The sequence below is a fragment of the Nicotiana attenuata genome, chromosome 2, assembly GCF_001879085.1.
Source record: "Nicotiana attenuata strain UT chromosome 2, NIATTr2, whole genome shotgun sequence".
NCBI lineage: Eukaryota > Viridiplantae > Streptophyta > Magnoliopsida > Solanales > Solanaceae > Nicotiana > Nicotiana attenuata.
Genome location: NC_031990.1, coordinates 19,057,888 through 19,073,374, shown reverse-complemented (window position 1 = coordinate 19,073,374; position 15,487 = coordinate 19,057,888). Strand labels below are relative to the sequence as shown.

General features: G+C 34.6%; 1 long non-coding RNA gene across 5 annotated transcripts; it reads left to right on the top strand.

Annotated features, from left to right (window-relative positions):
- LOC109244917 lies at positions 5,420-8,173 on the top strand. Of its 5 annotated transcripts, none has more exons than XR_002070754.1 (4): positions 5,420-5,769; positions 6,495-6,599; positions 6,986-7,078; positions 7,857-8,173. It is a non-coding gene; the product is annotated as an uncharacterized LOC109244917 (long non-coding RNA). The 5 variants fall into 5 exon arrangements; XR_002070750.1 differs by having other exon boundaries at positions 6,492-6,599; XR_002070751.1 differs by having other exon boundaries at positions 6,492-6,599; positions 6,975-7,078.

Below are 15,487 nucleotides of genomic sequence, written 5' to 3'. Positions count from 1 at the left end.
TTAATCTTGTTAATAAATTAAACATGTTGTTGATCGTGGGTACGGCTCCCATGACACGATTCGCAATGTGTACCAAATAAGCAAGTGTACGAGAATCGTAACTTGTTCCAGAATAATTTCATAAATTATTAAAAGTGGTTTAAAAAAGAATAAAAATGCATAGGTTTCAAAGATGTTTTAAAAAAAAATAGGCCAATAATAACAGTTGAGCGACCGTGCTAAAACCACGGAACCCAGGAATACCTAACACCTTCTCCCGGGTTAACAGAATTCCTTACTCGGATTTCTGTGTTCGCGAAACTTAAAACAGAGTCAATCTTTCCTCGATTCGGGATTTAAACCGGTGACTTGGGACACCATAAATTATCCCAAGTGGCGACTCTGATTTTAATATAAATAATCTCGTTTCGATTGTCAGTTTAATTGGAAAAAACTCCCTTGTACCCCTTTCGGGGGTAGTAAAAAGGAGGATTGACACCAGGGATCGACTCTTAGCCCATTTTTATTTTCCTTGGCGATGGATGTACCGTCGCGACAAATCCAAGGGGAGGTGCCTTGGTGCATGCTATTTGCCGATGATATAGTGTTGATTGACGAGACGCGAAGCGGAGTTAACGCGCGGTTAGAGGTTTCGAGACAGACCTTCGAGTCTAAAGGTTTCAAACTGAGTAGAACCAAGACAGAATACTTGGAGTGCAAATTCAGTGATGAGACTCATGATGCAAACGTAGAGGTTAAGCTTGATGCTCAAGTTATCCCCAAGAGAGCGAGTTTTAAGTATCTCGGGTCTATTATCCAAGGTGACGGGGAGATTGACGAAGATGTGGCACATCACATCGGAGCGGGATAGATGAAGTGGAGGCTTACTTCTGGTGTTTTATGTGATAAGAATGTGTCGCCAAGACTTAAGGGTAAACTTTATCGAGTGGTGGTCCGACCGGCTATGCTGTATGGGGTTGAGTGTTGAACAATCAAGAACACATACGTGCAGAAGATGAAAGTAACAGAGATGAGAATGTTGAGATGGATGTGCGGGTGTACCAGGAGCGATAGGATTATGAATGAAGCTACCCGAGATAGAGTGGGAGTAGCCTCCGTGGAGGACAAGATGCGAGAGTCGAGGCTGAGATGGTTCGGACATGTTAAGAGAAGAAGCATTGATTCTCCTATCAGGAGGCGTGAGAGGTTGGCCATGGGGAGTTTTAAAAGAGGTCGAGGTAGGCCTAAGAAGTACTGGGGAGAGGTGATTAGACAGGACATGGCGCTGCTTCAGCTCACTAAGAACATGACTCTTGATAGGAGGGTGTGGAGGTCGATGATTAAGGTAGAAGGTTAGTAGGTAGTTTTTAGTGTTCACCAATAGTCTTAGTAGCATGGATGTCTCCTCATATTCTTAGATTTTTATTACGTTATGTGGTTTTGTTCGCCTCAGGTATTGTATTGCCCGTTGTTGTTATTTGGTACTATTTATCCTTTATCTCTTCCTTTTTCTTGTCTCTTCCTTCTTTCTTCCTTTCTTTCTTTCCTTTTCTTCTTCTTGCCCTTCTTGAGCCGAGGGTCTATTGGATACAACCTCTCTACCTGCATTAGGTAAGGGTAAGGCCTGCGTACAGACTACCCTCCCCAGACCCCACCTGTTGGGATCATACTGGATTTTGTTGTTGTTGTTGTATTTCAGATATGGCTGAACGTGAACATGCTCAAATTGCTCCAAGTAGGAGTGATATTGATAGAGGATCAAAAAGAAATAGTAGAAGATGTCACAAGAGGATCAAAACTTTAGTTGATTCAGATTCAGAGCCTGAAGTCAAAAGAAATGACTCAAGGATGAAGCAGAATCTGAACAGAGAAATAAGGGCATGTAAAAGGGAAGGAAGAAGACTTCTTGAGGATTTCAAGAAAATAAAAATGGTTCCTTTTGACTCTTTGCTTGATTTTCTCAGATTTTTTAGGATAAAATTAGATGAAATTTATAGCAAATTCCTTAGTATTGAACATAGGGATGCCTTCATCATTCTGTATCATTCTTTATCAGATTTCTGGAAGAATGAACTTATTGAAATCTATGGCGAAATTGGGCCTAATGAACCATTATGGAGGTTCTTGGTGGCTCTAGGAGTGAGATGGGTAAATATTTCCCATGATAACTTAATTTAGTTAAGTGTTTTTTTTATGAACTCCTTTGTTTTATTTTTGATATATTTTGAATATATATCTCTGTGTTTTGTCCTATTTTGAATTGGTTGTTATTCTATGTTACTCTAGAATATGGTGTTAATAATAAGACTCAAAATCCTAGTGATTACAGTCTTCATCATATTAATGCACATTAAGAAATTAATTTCTAATTTTGGTTAAATATTTAGATCGTGGATGATAATTGGATACTTACAAATCCATTGATTTTATACTAAATGTGAAACCTTCATTAGAATTAATTTGCTTGAATGTGTATGACACATGCATAATTGATAAATAAATTTGTGTGATTGTCTCGTAATTACAAACATGGCATCAAAAAGTATTATTGCTGACTTAAACAAAGATGAGAAACTAAATGGTGATAATTACAACATCTGGAGTCGTAAGAAATGGTATGTCCTAGATGAGCAGAACGCTCTTGAAGGCATAAACCATGTTCTAAGTCAACCAGAAGAGGGTAACACTGCTCAACACAGAAGAGATCTCGAAGCTTACAAAGCTTGGAAAAGGACAGATTCCATTGCACGTGGAATCATTGTGAGTTATATGGTTGATGAACTGATTCGTAAATGTGAGGAATTTCCTAATGCTCATGCCATGTGGTCACACTTACGAGGAACATATGGGGGTACTTCTGTGACCCACCTTAGACAGCTGACTATCAAGTTTGACACTTTCAAAAAGCATCATGATCAAAGCATCAAACAACACCTTAGGGTGATGTCAAACATGATAGCACAACTCAAGAGTGCTGGTCATGTTCTCTCGGATGAGCAATAGGTTGAGGTAGTGATCTGGTCTCTTCCCAATAGTTGGGAACATTTGAAGGTTAACTTGACCCACAATGAAAGTATAAACACTTTTCCTGATGTTACTCGACATGTTGAACATGAAGACGAGCGGCCTGGTGCTGCTAAAGCTGCTTTTAATGCCTTTGTGGTTGAATCTAGTGGTACAAAGTCTTCAGGCTTCAAGCGCAAGAAAAATTAGAAAAAGAAAGGAAAGGGTAAGGAGACCGAAGAAGGACCCTCTGAAAAAAAAGGACAAACCAAATTCGAGGAAGGGAAAATGGTTTTTCAAGAAGAGAGACAAAAGCAAAATAAAGTGCTACAATTTCCAAGTTCTAGGGCATTTTTCTCGTGAATGTACCGAGCCGAAAAAGGTAGCATTCCTAAACGCATCTCTGACTGCTATGTATGTTTCAAGCACTTCTTTACTAACTGAATCTTATCCTATGTGGATTATAGACTCAGGATCCACCGACCACGTGAGTCGAGATCGAGAAGCATTTGTGGAGTTTCGTCGAGTTTCACCTGGATCAAGGTGGATTTATGTAGGAAATAATGCTAGACTTGAAGTCAAAGGAATAGGCACTTGCAAAGTAGACTTGCGTGGTGGCCGATCTTTGATGTTACATGACTTCCTATATGCTCCAGAGATTCGACGAAATTTAGTATCTGTCTCTGTTCTATTGGATGTTGGTTTCGATTTGTTTTTTAGTCGCAATGGTGTAAGAATATCTCTAGATAATGTTTATGGTTTTGGACTTCGTTATGATCGGTTTATCATTTTAGATGGTAATCTTTCAACTTATGACTATTATGTTGATTGTTGTATAATGGCATGTTATTCAAGTAACAATGATATAGATGTTATTACATGGCATGCAAGATTAGGTCACATAGGGCAAGATCGAATGAATAGGTTGGCAAAGAAAGGGCATTTAGGTTCTTTCTCCAAAATTGATATGCTAACTTGTGAAAATTGTCTTGCTGGAAAGATTACGCGTAAACCATTTGGGAAGGCTAAAAGAGCTGAATTCCCACTTCAATTAATCCATTTTGATATTTGTGGTCCAATGAATGTGAGGGCAAGGTCTGGTGTTGCATACTTTATTACATTTATTGATGATTTCACGCGCTTTGGTTATGTCTATTTGATTTCTCATAAATCTGAAGCACTTTAGTGCTTTAAAAGGTATATGAATGAAGTTGAAAATCAATTAGATAAAAGTATAAAGGTTTTAAGAACCGACTGAGGACGTAAATATTTGTCAAAACAATTTGAAGAATTATGTACTGTAAAGGGCATTATCAGATAGTTAACTACTCCTTATACACCTCAACAAAATGGTGTAGCTGAAAGAAGGAATAGAACATTATTGGACATGACAAGATCAATGGTGGCGCATGCAAATTTTTCTATCTCTTTCTGGAGAGATGCATTATTGACTGCGGCCTACAAATTGAATAAAGTGCCTTCTAAATCAGTATCTTCCACTCCTTATGAACTTTGGACTGGTCAAAAAACAAAGATGAATGATCTACAACTTTGGGGTTGTGTTGCATATATTAAAGATCGTATTGGTGAGTTTGGTAAACTAAGTCCAAAAGAAAAGAAATGTATCTTTATTAGATACTCAGAACGCTCCAAAGGGTATGTCTTCATTGATGAATTGGAGGATGGAAGTATTACTGAAATTGTATCACGAGATGTCAAATTTTCAAAAAATAATTTTCCCAAAAAAAGGGTGAAATAAATGAAGGTGAGCCTCTCTACGAAATGTTGAATTCAGAAAATCATATAATGTCGTCAGACATACTTAATAGACCAATGGATCAAGAAATGGTTCCTGGTCCAAGTGGGAGTTTTGAATCCCAAATCCTATAGAGGAATCTGAACTTCAGTTACATAAGAGTACAAAAAAAGTGTACCTAAACGATCTTATGAGATTGAGGATTATGTTTTCTTGGTATCTCTGACAGAATTGGATGAACCTAATTCTGTGACTGAGGCTTTATCGAGCCCTAAAACGGATGAATGGTTAAAAGCGATGAAAGAAGATTAGAGTCCCTGAAAACCAACAAAAGTCTGGGATCTAGTTGACCTTCCTTAGAGATGTAGAGCTATTGGGAATAAATGGATTCTAAATGCAAATCAGATGGGTCAATAGAAAGATACAAAGCACGATAGAAAGCTGATCTTAGTGGCGACATTAAGTGGCGACTCACTTGGTCGCTACAAAAGATAAAGGTATAGCAGCGATTAGTATGTCGCCGCTGAAAGAAAGCTATCAGTGACGACTAAAAATGAGTCGCTACAAAAACTAGTATCGCCTAGCCCTGTTAAAATACACAAAGTATAAGGGCTTTTGTGGTGACTTTTGGTGTCGCCACTAAATCTATCCTATTCAGTCACCCCAACTTGTCCTATTTTGTACAAAAAGCAAAGTGAACAAAAATAAACCCTAAAGTAACAAATCTCCTCCTCGTAAAATATCTAACTTGCTCCACCATCTCAACCCCAAATCACCTTGACTTGCTCCTCACTGAAGAGGGTCACACACTATCAATGGTGAACACGCTCCTTTTTGTCTCATTATCTGGCAAATCGAGCGCTGACTTCCTTCATTGTTTCTTCCTCTCTATATTTTGTGCTTTCTACCCTATTGAGGTGAAAAATCTATTCCTATTTCTGTATTGTGATGCTTTACGGACTATGCTCATGTACAGGATAAGCGATTCCATCTGATGGTGATTGGTGCATTTTTGCGGCATGAAATTTAGGGTAAGCACGATCTTTAGCGATTTTTGGTTATTTATTGTTGCAAAAGTATAAAGTTAAGGCTTTGTCATGATATGGGATGTTCTTTTTAATATAATATCTGCTCTCTCAAGCTTTAAAATTAGTGGGTTTGATAATATTTTGGAAATTTTAGGGCTTTTGTGCTTGAATAACTCGGTGCTCTGGAGTGTTAAATTTAGGTAATTTTTGAAGAATTTGGAATGATTCAATGCTCATTTCTATTAGTTATTGGTTGGTAATAGCATAGGTTTTAGGTCTCCGAGTGAGAATTTGTGTTAATTTGCTTCGTTACTTTTTCAACAAATATTTTAAGGTAGGAAAGCAAAATAGACTTAGGGGTTGGTCCATCTTGTGATCTTTTAAATGAACAGAGAATCTGGGATTTCACATGTATTTGGTTAGTTGGTTTATTAAGTATTTGAGATTCCCATCTAATCAGATTGGTTGCTAAGTAACTAATTGGCCAAATTGGAACCAATTGCTCTTTGTCATCACCAACTTCTGTTTATTTATTTATTAAACGGATTATTCATCCAATCCTAATATTGCAAACAGGTTATTCTTGGAGACATTTTACTTATTGGTGAACTGCATCAAAAAATCTGATAGAATATTCTTCTCATGTTTAATATTACAATAGCCTCCTCTTAGAAACCACCGCATGGACTTTATTCAAGTTTTTATTCTTTTTAATCACCTTGTAGTAGGTTTCATCATCGAAGTGTTGTTCCGTCAGGATGTAGAAGTTGGAAAACTAGTTTGAAAGCTGTATTGGTATGTGATTAAGTCGAAAGTATTTTACACTTGGCAAGGTAAATCGCTTTTTGCTATATTTAAACCACATTTCTTTCCGCGCTATTTGTTTATTTTTTCCCGTGGAGAAAATTTTATCTGAAGTTAGTAAGCAAATATTTCCTAAAGAGATTGATATTTCAGCTTATTAGAAACTTAAGGTACAATAACTTTGGTAGGATGCATTGTGGTTAATGAGTTATGATATTGAGAGTTAAGTGTCTAGGTTGTTCTTAAATATTAGTCTTAAGCTCATATTAGAAAAGTAGCAGTTAACTGTTCTAGTTTTGTGATAGAGATATTACATGCATGTCCAAGTTATACATTTATAGTTGGTTCGTGAGTTACAAACTTGCGAGTTATACACAACTTTACTTTCCTTAGTCATGTATCAGAATGGTTGCAGGTCAGTGTTTGTATCAGCTGAGTTTCTCATAATTTTTGGGATTGATGTTGGCGAACTCCATGTGGGGCTACATATAGGGAAAACCAAGAAAAAGTAAGCTCTGTTTGACTTTATCCATTTGGTGTGGGTAATTTATGATTTGAAATAAGAACAGACCTGGAAAGAAAGAAAAGAAAAGCTTGTTGGTAATACACCTGGTAACTCTTTGCATTAGTAGTGGTTGCTTGAAATATCTAGAATTTATAACAAGTGTTCAAATAAAAAGTACTCTAATTGAAACCACTCCACAAAACCTGCGATTTATTTCGTGCTATTGGATTATCTATAAGATTTTATCTTTTGCTGTTATTTAGTTCAGTTATTTATATTACAGATAGTGGACAACTGTAGAGTATATTAAACTACCACATTATTTGCAATTGTTGTCATATGCCACTAATAAGGTAGTAGTTGGTTAGCTAAATCTTGCTTCTGCAATATGTATTCTTTTTTCCACCATTCAGTGATATTCAATAGACTTAAGGATACTTAAGGATGTTTAACTCGCATGAGGTTGACCTTATTGTGCACAGAAAAAGGGATAGAATTGATATTGCACTATGAACACTTCATCACATAGGATATAATTTTTTTCTTGTAGGTCTTGTCAACACACTTCATCTCTGGAATTTAGTTTATGAGTTTCTTGAAGTGCACATCTTATTCCAACCAAAGTAATATGAGATTAAAGCTTGAATGCAGTGAAAGGGAGTAACTTTAGTCTTCATTTTGATCGTGACTTTTAAAAAAGCATATTAATAGGATTGCATCATTCCATTTTTATGGTATCAAAATGCGTTGTCTAACAAATCTTCCGAACTTTCTTTTATAGGTGATAACGGAACTGTCCAAAGTGTGCGCAAACAATAATGGCATGCCATCTTATGGAACATCGCAAAGGAGCTGCACAGGGGGATACGCCAATATTATTCCCTAGAGGTTTTGTTCAGGATTTTTCTCGCACCTTTGACTTCATTCTAGGATACGAGAGAAAGTCGTGGTCTTTAGGAGGAAATGATTCTAGCCTAGGAGGAGTTCCAAGATATTTTATTTTTATGTTGTAACTTTTTTTTGTGTTTCATGTGTATACACAATTACTATATATTATGAATTTGTTAATAGAAGTTCATGTATCATTTTGTTTGAAAATTGTCTTCAATGGTGTCTCTTATAATGTTAAAGTTGTTCTAATATACATTTGTGCAATATTAGTACAGAATTGTTGCTGCATTTTTTAAAAAATAAAATAAAAAACAACTATTTGTGGCGACAAAAGTCGTCAGTAATACATAGCTTTTGTGGCGATAAAGACTTGCCACTGAAAGCACAATGTTTTCAAAAAGTCATTTTCCAGTAGGTTTTGTCAACTTTTGTGGCCGCTATAGTCGCCACCATTGAGTCTTATTAATAGCGACTCTCAAAAGTCGCCTCAAATAATATTTAGTAATGGTTTTACTTGGAGCGACCATAAAGTTGTTGCTAATTACAAAAAGTCATTTTCCAGTGGGTATTTGTCAACTTTTGTGGCCGCTATAGTCGCCACTATTCAGTCTTATTAATAGCGACTCTCAAAAGTCGCCTCAAATAATATTTAGTAACGGTTTTACTTGGAGCGACCATAAAGTCGCTGCTAATTATCTTTAGTGGCGTCTTTCAGGGCTTTTGTGGCGATATTTGTCGCCACAAATTTTCTTGTAGTGCTAGCAAAAGATTTTACTCAAGAAGCTGGAATAGATGAGGAAATTTTTTCACCAGTTGTGAAGTTTACCTCTTTACGATTATTTTTGGCTATTGTTGCACGTTTAGATCTAGAATTACACCAAATGGATGTGAAGATCGCTTTTCTCAATGGAGAACTAAATGAGGAAATCTACAAGGAACAACTTGTAGGTTTCGTTGTTAAAGGCCAAGAAAAGAAAGTTTGTAAATTGAAAAGATCAATTTATGGCCTAAAGCAATCTTCAAGGCAGTGGTACTTGAGATTTCATAAGGAGGTGATTTCATTTGATTTCACTATGATCGATGAAGACCATTGCATCTATGGGAAAAAGTCCAATTGTAGTTCTTTCTCTTTACGTGGATGATATTTTATTAGTCGAAAATAATTTGGAGTATGTAAAAACTGTTAAGTCATGGCTTTCAAAGTCATTTGACATGAAAGATATGGGTGAAGCAGACTATATACTGGGTGTTAAAATTCAAAGAGATCGTTCCAAAAAAAGTTTTTGAGTCTATCTCAAGAAACATACATAAAGAAAATTTTGGAACGCTTTCGAATGAATAGTTACAAGCCTATGGATACTCCAATAGCAAGAGGTGAAACTTTAAGCCTTGAAATGTGTTCAAAGACCGAAAAATAAAAGGAAGACATGTCTCGAGTTTTATATTCTAGTGCTATAGGGAGTCTGATGTACGCTATGATGGGTACTCGTTCAGACATTTGTTATGCCGTAGGTCTGGTAAGAAGGTATCAATCTAATCCCGGAAGAGAAGTGTAGATTATTCACTATGCTATAGGTTTGCGTAGGAAATAATGATATTTATGTATTGTAAAATAACTTTGTTGTTATGATATTCTCATCAAAGTAAGACTATTGAATTTATGTCTCATATGCATGTGATAATGTTTTAAAAATAAAATGTGTAGGACAAGTCGCGAGATTGGCTCTCTCACGCGTGCAATCGCCTCTTACGTCAGAGAACGTGAAGAGATAATTTTCACTGTCATGCTATGACTTGTTTTATAAACCAGACAAGAGTCTCTATAAGAAAATGAGTTTGAGGATCACTAAAGAGAGAAACTCGGGTTAGACATCAAGAGGTGTCTAGACCAAGGTCTGTACGATGTTGGATAATTAAAAGAAATGAGATGCATGCACCAGGATAAGGTGGGAACATCGTAGCACGTGTTTCATACCACGTGTGTTAAGCGACCAATGGGTTAATGAAAGAATGGTTCCTTGCATCTTCATTGTGTGAGACCCTGAAAAGTTAAAATTAACTTTTCATTAGAATACCCTTTGACTTTTTACCGTTTCTTGAAATTTCGATCAATGTTGCTACTTTAGCATGTCACTAATAGCCATGAATGATTCGGCAGTGCAGTGCATATCTAGGAAAGCATTTGATTTGGAACAGATAGATTCGAGTAGAAAGGGAAGGCGATTAAATTAAAATAATCTGACTTGTGTACACAAGCCGGCTATTACACTGACCTGTAATTGTGTATATAAAGTTAAACTTGAACTCGAGTTCACCTCTTAAAGAGGATGAGGGATCGAATGAGTAGCTACTGAAATAGTGAAGTCTGCGTATTGTGAGTACTGATATCCTCATATTAAAAGTGAATTCTTTCCATACGTCATTGAATTCCTATATAGGGCTTATAAAACCTTGAAGGCAAGCCTTGATGTTCACAGGTCGCACGAACTATTTGTCGTATGAATTGTGTGTCTAGTTGATGTAATATTGGTTTGGGTCTTGTCCACCATGTGCGAAGTGGGAGATGTAAGTTTTTGGGATCGTGCGTCGCCCATGTGAACCGACCCGATCCAATCTTATCCGACCCGTAAATAAAGGATTATTTGGTTTTTTAAATAAAGGATGAACAGTTGTGTTATAACTGTTCAACCTTATCCTTAAAAGGAGGGGGAACAGTTATAACTGTTCAAATCCTTTTTGAAAAGGAGAGGGAACGGTTATATGATAACTGCTCAACTTCTCCTAATAAAAAGGGGAAGTCTTCTGCTTCAAAAGAGACAGCACTAGAGACATTACGTAGAAAACAAAAGGAAAAAAAACCAGAAAGAAGAAAAAGCAATCCTGACTTTCTAGATTATATCATCACACTAAAAGACATTTAGTTTGTGAACTTTAACCTTGATTTCCTAGTTAAATCAAAGGACACTTGGGGCAGGTTCTTTTGGGAGCAACAACAACAATATCCGCCGCGTATTTAAGGTACACAATCCATTATTTTTGCTCCGAATTATATTACATATACAGTGTAAGTCTGAAGTAATATGATAGTAGGTGTCCAATGATATAGTTAAAAAAAGGAGAATCTTCAAACAAATAACCATCTAGATTCACTTTTTATTTTTGGTAGTTGGTATACATAGATTATACATAAACTATACATGGTTATACACATATTATATATGAATTATACATATATTATATATCCCCGAACTATTTTTAGTTTAAGCGATCGGTGAGCGACTATTTAGACTAATTCTTCTAAGAGGAAGACCATCTTTGAAATCAACTTGGACTCCTTGGAAAAGATAGTTTCAGTTTTCAAATTTGACCAACTCTGATATGATGTTCTGCTAACCGTGGAAGTATCTCTAATGAAAGTTAATGTTGAGTCCACTGCTCTCTTTGTTTATAATTAACAAATTGTCAGAATTGCAATTAGGTTTTGGAGCTACAATTTAAACATTTCCCACAGTTTGCCATGATCGGTTCAAGTTCGATGCACCGACAATATAAATAAAACATATTTATATTATCAGAACACTTATAAAATAATTATAAGTAAATCCTTACAATATGTGTTAATTAGTAACCTAATTTAAATGATAGCTACTTACTTTGCTATAAATACTCGATTCTGTAAAAAGTTTTGATAATGTCCGTGTACATAACTTAAATCCAAATTAAGAGTCCTAATTAATCTTTGGTGTTGACAATTTTTATTTGACTCTTAACAATAGTTTAGATATATTTTGCAGCTTATAATGGACAATTAGATTTCTTGCGCTAGGGACTAGTTTATTCTTTGTTTACTTTGACTTTTTGAGTTTGACTCATCGTAATATAAATATTTCTTTTGGCAAGTTTTAAAATGATAAACTCTTACTAAAGGCCCGTTTGGTCATAAAAAAAATTTCCTTTTTTACCGGGTTTTTTTATATTTTTTTTTTCGGAATTAATGTTTGGCTATGAAAATGTCAAATTTCACTTAGAGTTGAATTTCAGAATTTTTTGAAATTTGAAAAACTCCAAAAAATTATTTTACAAATTTTTTACTTTAGAGAACATACAAAAATTTAAAAACAGTTTCGAATTTTATTCATGTCCAAATATAACTCTAATTTTTAAATACCATTTTCAATTAAAAAAAACTTCCTACATTTTTTTTTTCGTAATATCACAATTCTTATGTCCAAACGCCCACTAAGACATTTGAACTGATTTCTTTCTTTCTTTCTTTTTTTTTTTTTTTTTTGCCTTTTGAATTTGGAGTAAGTAGCTAATTGTGTGTTAAAATGGTGTAGCAAAGCAAAGTGCATGTATCATAGAAAGGTTTTTGGATTTAAAAATTATTATTTAGTCTCAAGCAACCTAGATTGATCTATTATTTAATTTAAGTAATTAGAATTAATTAACTTTAGAAGCTTCTTTTGTTGACTAGATAACGCACGCACGGTCAATCACAAAGAAATTAATGAGATGTCTCTGACTTTATAGAGTTATGTTTAAAGGGCAGAAACCTATAGGATCACTACAAAGACAAGAAGAAGAAAAAAAATTTCAAGAAATTAAAGACATATGATGGCTTGGTTTACTGCTTTGAATAATTGAATTATAAAATTTTCAACATGTATTATATAAAAAATATATTTTTTGACTATTATTTTGAGAGCGGCTATACAATTTTATTTTTCCCAAGAGGGGAAAGGCTAATAGAAATCAAACTCATATCTATTGTGTAAAAGATTTTGGCTGATATTACTAAATATAAACGTTAATGTTATAGAATATAGTAGCTCTAAATGAAGGGAAATATTTGCGTAACTATAAATATTATTACTATATGACAAAGAGGTCATAAGTTCAAGAAATGAAAATAATCTTTTGAAGAAATATAATGTAAAATTGCATATTAAAGATAATTATATCATTTTTCGAAACTCGCGTACAGTAAAAACTTAGTACATTTAATTGTCTTTTTTAATATAAAAACGACAGTATTAGATAAAATATATAATCACGGCATAAGCACTAATGTCTACTTTTGAACTTTGGAAGAAAGCAGCAAAAATTACTTTGCCTTCTAGCTGGCTTGTTCCTTTCATACTTGACATACTTTAATGATGATCATAGCTTATTAATATAATATTACCTATTAACATGAATAAATGTTTAATCAATTTATGTAAATCACCTTGTTAATTGGTAGATAGGTGACAATTTAAATGCATACTCCTCTAAAGTAGTACTTATCTCGACGGGGTCAATGGGCGATCAAGAAAGCCCATGGCCTAGGCTAGTGACTTTTATTGCACTTTGGAAGGGTGCTAGTCTAACGCAGGCCCAAGTGGTCGAGCCTACATCATAATTTATGGCAGATGGGGCTTGCGTTCGCGTGGTCCCTACCATTTTTCTGCTTGGTAAAATTTTACGGGGTTGTTGTTGTTGTACTCTTCTAAAGTAGTAAAATTTGTAACATTAAAATTGACAAACTTAAACTTCAGTTTTCTACCCTAAAAGAATACCTTTGCATCTATTGACTCAAGATGATAGGAGAAAATCATGTTCGACCAACAAAGATTATAGTGGAACGATAAGTAATCCGTCATTCTTAATCATAGGTATGGGGATTTCGAATCTTAGGTAGAAAGTCATTTTTATTATGGAGTGTTTTATCCCTTAATATATGAACTTTCCGGTATGAATTTAAATTTGATAGGGCTCTAATACAGATATCATACACCAGAATAAAAAAGGATGGGTCCAAAACTAAATCAGTAACATACAACAACAACAACATACCAGTATAATTCCACAAGTGGGATTAGGAGAGAGTAGTGTGCAGGGGCGTACGCAAGAATTTTTGTAAGAGGTGTCGAAATTTATAGAAGAATTGGAATATAATTTTGGTTATCATGCTTTTAGACAAGAAATAACCTTAGTCTATTGATTTTGTTGAGTCTTAAGTTAGAAAAGGTTCCGAGTTTAATTATACTTCATCACAATTTTTAACCACACATGCTCTCTCAAATATTTGCAAAAGAAAAATATATTAGTTGAGGTTTGACCCTTTGACCTCTTAGAGCACAATCAAGCACATAACCAACACAACAAGACACAATTTATGTCAAATGATACCATTTTTTTCTACTTATTCGTTTTCGTACAGTATTAATACATATATTTAATAAAATTTTCCAACGAAGCGGTGTCGCGTGACACCGCTTAGGCAAGCGTGCATCCGCCCTTGGTAGTGTGTACGCAGACGTTACTCTACCTGGAAAGATAGAGAGGCTGTTTCTGCCGATAAACCCTCTGCTCAAGAAAAGATGAATGAATCAGTAACATGCTCCTAGTAATTATTAAGAATTGACAACTCATTAATAAGGAATTTTCCAATTAGCATAGTGCAAATGTAACTTGATTTCTAAATGGTGCCAATGAATCTAGACCTATTCATTCTATTTTTCTTGGTCAAATATATTTGATTTTACTATTGATTTGCAGTTCAATTCGATCCGTCGCCATCATAAGTCATAATTTCTAGCTGTGGTTTTCATGAAACTCTGATTTTTTGGTTTTCCTGTAACATGTTCGTTTTGGAGCTTATTAATTAGATACGAGTTGGTAAAATCCCACTTCAGAGATTAAAAAAACACATAAGTAAACGTAACTCCATTTTTCAGGATTCGAATTCTAACGTCTAGTTAAAAATGAAGAAATACTTACAACCGCTCCATAAATCTTTGATGGTGAAATTGTGGTTACATCTACATTACCTTCAAATCGTTCTTCATTCATCGTCATTTTTTTGTGATGCAAAAAAAGGAGTGAACGTAAAAAAATTAGTATGTTTTAATAATGAGTGCCGATAAGTTTTGAATTAATAATTTATCTCCTACGATATAATATTGAATTGTGTGATCATCTTATTTTAAAAAAAAAATTAGAAATTAGATTATATTTTTGTTTTCTTAACTATATCTTCAAACTGGGAAAAAACTTTTAGTGATAATTCATTACATGTCTTAATTAGGAGCTTAATATGGATATAGATAATTCATTGGTTCATTTACCTAACACGAGGGATATACTTTGCGTCATGAGCCAATCCTTAGGTCGATCGCAACCTTTGAAACTAGATGATGGGCTCGTTTTGTTCTTTTACCATTTTCTACTTAAATATCAAACTTAATTAGTTCGCTTGGTACGATGATGCTCGAACTTGTAAAAACTAAAACACAAGTCCTTTCCATCTTTCATATTTGTCGCTTTTATCTCTCTTTTTCATTCATAAAGTCACTTACTCCTGAAAATAGAAATATTATTTCCAATAGACCCTCGGCCTATCAAGATTATTTAATTGTTTGTGTCTTTATATAATCAAGATGATGAGATCATGGTAATCAAGCTCTATATAATTTTTAACGTTTTCATGGGCATGAAACTTTTTATTTAAAATACATTAATTAAATCCCCATGTAT